We start from the raw sequence: 4,582 nt of genomic DNA, 5'->3' as shown, positions 1-4,582 counted from the left end.
TTATCATGAGCTGCCTTGGAGTCTATCAGAACTAACTCTATTGCATCCTTTATTTTCATTTACTTAAGCTTCCAAAAGAAACCCTCTCTTGGTTCTACTCCTACTTACAGACTGCTCTTTATCCACCTCATCTCTGGATCCTCATTATCTTGGAGCACCTTAAGGATGTGTCCTTGGACCTCTTCTCTATTCTATGTTCGTTTTGTTGTCATCTCATAAAGTCTCATGGCTTTGATACTGTATATCTACTGGTGACTCCCAAAACTATATATTCATCCCTGACCAAAATCATGAGCTCCCAAATTTGTTTTCCCAGCTATTGCCTTGACAACCTCACTTTGTTTTTAAATAGCTTAACATGTCCCAATCTGAATTTCTAACTTTATTATTTAAATGTGATCCTTCCTTGTATTCTTTTTTTTCTTTCTTTTTCTTTGTATTCAGTCTTCATAGAGACTGTCAAAAATTGCCAATGTCAACTATATTTCAAGTCATCATGGCGAGGTATTGGGAAAAGTTTTCAATAGCAATAATCCCACCTGGGCTAGACCTCATTGGGTATGATACTGTCACTGTGCAAAGCTGCTTCCTGGTATTCTTTAATTCCATGAGTGGCCTTCTTAACCTTCAGTTGCTTATATTAAAATCTTAAAGTCACCTTTGACACCTGTCTTTCCCATTCCATGTCAAATTATCAGCAAATCCTTTGGCTCTAATCTCCAAATATATAAAATATGCAATCTTAACTCATGACTTTTGCTATTATTACTATAACGGCCATCACTGGGACTATTGTACTAATGTTCTAACTCAGAGGTCCAAAACCTACTGCCTGCAGGCTGATTTATTTGTTCATATCATTTGTATATTTTGACACAGGTTGTTTTTCTTTTGCTTATTCATATGTAGACAATAGTCATATACTCTGGATACTAATCATTTGTCTGTTGTATATTTTGCATCTATCATCTAACCTTTATCTTATTTTTCATTATTTATGATATTATTTGTATGTAAATTTTCACATTTCTTGTTACCATTTACTTAAATTTTAAGCTCCCTGAAGGCACTGGCCCTTACCTGATATTACTTTAGCATCCTACTCTGCCTAGCTCATCATGACTGCTTAATCAACATTTGTTCATTTATTGATCCAAAACATTGCATTTCACTTGAGTTTCAGTACACAGCACGCAGGTAACAAAGTAATAAGATTTAGCAGTCTACACTGGCACTGACCTGTACCCTATCAGCAGTCAGAAATGAACTTTGGAGGATAGGCTGGTTTCTCATGTTCCACTCTGTCAGAACTCAGGTACACAGGGCAAGAAGTAGGAGGCAGTGTATAAATGCACAGAGGAATCCAGACAGAATCTTAAAGTGGTAAATGTACTTTCAAAAATGAAAAGGTTTACTTCAAGGTCCTGGTTCCTTACGCTGTTAGAAATATTATTCAGGAAAAGTCTTTTAAAGAAGTTCTGTTCATATAGTACGCAATTTCATACACACAGGATAGCCAGGCTACTAGGGATTAGTTTTGTATTCTATAATTCATTTGCTACCTTCAACTGTTAGCTTGTGTGTATGTTTATGTAAGACTATATTTTACATTTATTAGCAGATCAAATAATATATATGCAGCACCAAGAAAAAGTGTTCCTGCTGCCCCTGCAATAATATCATTCACTAAAAATTTAAAGAATGGGAGAGACGCCTGCCTACCCAACATACATTTCCATCTCTCTCTCTTTTTCTCTAAATTAATAACTAACTTGAAATTTTACTGTGTTAATAACCTGCAAATGAATTCTACTGATATAACGGAAGTCAGGAGGGACATTTGAACAAAATAAATCCAAGGAAAGGGGAAAGGAAAAGGTACACAATACTACAAAAACTTCAAATTCATTAAAATGGGGCTAACACTTGGTTTTTATGGATAGGCTTGGTTGGCTATTATATCTGTGTGTCTGATTAGAAAAATTTTAAGAACGGTTTCTGACCATCTTTCAGTGCAGTGGAAAACTATACAAAGAGTCAGCACAACAAAAGTGGCTAGTCTGGGAGTGGCAGACTTAAAAGGAATAGAGATTGGCATTAGGAATAGAAATACTTAAAGAGAAAGACAGAGAAAGAACAGAAGTATAAAGAGAAAGGAGTTAAAAAGACAGCCCTGAAATGACAGCTAAAAGAACATAATATTCATATACCTGATGACCTCCATACTCAGGGTGTTATTGCCAGTTATTTATTGCAGTGTGAAATATAAGCTGGTGTCCCCAACATGTATGGTTGTAGGGATCACCTGGAGAGTTTATTCTAAAACAATGATTTCCCAAATCTATCCCTCCATCTCTGAACTTCCACCAACTCTGTGCTTCAGCATGGCAGCTGGGCATTTATTTATTTACTTATTTACATTTAAATTCTCTTGTCTGTGTATATATGTGTGCATGTATAGTTGTTTGTACTTAAGTTCAGGAGATGATCTCGATTTCCAGACAGGTTTGGGAACCCATACTAATTTTGCTGATCACTGAAGGCATGGGTGGGAAGAGGCCTCTGTCCTTCTTTCTACCTCTCTAGCTTTTCCTTCACAAGAGCAAGAAACACTAATCACATTCAGTGAGGGTTGGGCCTGCCATTTAAAACATAAGATCCGTGGGAGAAACTCTGTCTTCTGCCCGACTGTTAAAAGGGCTAAGAGCTAGAGCTTTATCAAGTAGATACAACCAATATACTGCTTTCTCTGTTCCCTTTAGTCAAGATTTCTTTGATCCCTTCAATGATTTGTCTCTTAAAACCAACTTGTAGTAAGGGTTGGACTTACACAGAGAAGCTTCTCTAAAAATTTCTCTCAAAGTAGTTAACTTTTTTCTCAAGCTTCAACTTCCACTCTATCAATAGAGATAGTAACATTTATCTTCCTTGTGGTTTTGAAAGAGTATAAACAAATAAAGTGATCATGGTATCTCTCCTGCCAGGTTTCACTGATCATCACCTAACAGCACATTTAGGAATAATATTAATCCGGAAGATGTGCGGGGGAGGGGATGGGTGTATACATACATAATTAGTACGATGCGCACCGTCTAGGGGATGGACACCCTTGAAGCTCTGATTGGGGGGGGGCGGGGCAAGGGCAATATACCTAACCTAAACTTTTGTACCCCCATAATATGCTGAAATAAAAAAGAAAGAAAAATAAATAAAATAAAATAGCTGTTAACATCCTCAAAAAAAAGAAATAAAGTATGATTTATTTGTAAATTAATATAAAATATTATTTATATAGCTATCTAAAGGTAGAATTGTGCTTTCACTGCCAAGCTAGACTTCTAATATTATCTGTTGCTTTTTGATCATCCTTGCAAAGCAAATCACACAGCAAGGTCTCTGGTTGCTGGTCCAGCCAAGTATTCTCAGATTCTTAACCAATTGACTATTGTTAATATTTTTTTTTTACTTCTTTTTATTCCATCGTGTAAGGAGAAAAGGGAAATCAGACCAGCCCATATTGTTGAAAATTACTCTGTGAAATGCAGCATCCATTAGCAGAATAACATGATCTCTTAGTCAGAGAACTATGCCAAAGTAAAAGAGAAAAGAAGCAAATTAAATACATATTTCAAAAACAATTTTTATAAGATTTACCAAAGAGACCTCAACTATCTTACCTGCATTAGCTGTGTAATCTTCAAACAATTATTAAACCTTGCTAGACCTCATTTTCCTCATATTTAAAACATCACAATGACTATCACATTTGCTATTTGTAAGGATTAAATATCACTATTTACATAAAAAACATAGTATAGTTCCTAGCATATTTTAAGTGCTATACAAAATTTATCCCTTTTTTATTAACCATTATATTAATTTCGAGTTAAAAAGAATAGAATTCATACTCCAATAGGTTATTTGAGTATCCCAACTACTCCCACAATTATTATTTTGCTATTTACTTTATGCATTGTTATGGAATGAATGCTTGTGTTCCCCCAAAATTCATATGTTGAAATTCTAACCTCCAGTGTTATAATATAGGAGATGAGGGCTTTGGGAGGTGATTAGATCATGAGTATGCAGACCTCACAAATGGGATTTGTGCCCTTGTAAGAGACTATGGAGACCTCCTTCACCCCTTCCACCATGTGAGGGCACAGCAAGAAGACAGCCATCTTTGCTTAGGAAACAGGCCTTCACCAGAGCTCAACCATGCTGGCAGTTTGATCTAGGACTTTAAGCCTACAGTACTGTGAGAAATAAATTTCTGTTATTTATCAGCCACTCTGTCTATGGTAGTTTGTTAAAGCAGCCCCAACAGATCTTTTTTTCTCAATTCCATCATTTTAATATAAAACACAGTACAGTCATAAAAATATTTATATCTGTTATGAATAAATTAAATGACTCAGTAAACCATATTCTACCTATTAAAATACATTCATAAAATGCATTAGTTAATTCTTTACTGATTTCTCAAATAAACTGATGACACCTTCTACTGGCATTAGCATCAACTTTAACATGGCCTTAAAACAAATTTTCACATCCAAATCTAAAAATCAAACACTAGCTT

At 35.3% G+C, this 4,582-nt stretch overlaps 1 non-coding gene across 1 annotated transcript; it reads right to left on the bottom strand.

Annotated features, from left to right (window-relative positions):
- Window positions 1-444: 444 nt before the first annotated feature.
- On the bottom strand, window positions 445-584 carry LOC138397641 (U4 spliceosomal RNA). The gene has a single exon (XR_011235784.1). It is a non-coding gene; the product is annotated as a U4 spliceosomal RNA (small nuclear RNA).
- Window positions 585-4,582: the final 3,998 nt, after the last annotated feature.

Source organism: Eulemur rufifrons, chromosome 16 (genome assembly GCF_041146395.1).
Source record: "Eulemur rufifrons isolate Redbay chromosome 16, OSU_ERuf_1, whole genome shotgun sequence".
Taxonomy (NCBI): domain Eukaryota; kingdom Metazoa; phylum Chordata; class Mammalia; order Primates; family Lemuridae; genus Eulemur; species Eulemur rufifrons.
This window is presented reverse-complemented; position numbering and strand designations above follow the sequence as displayed.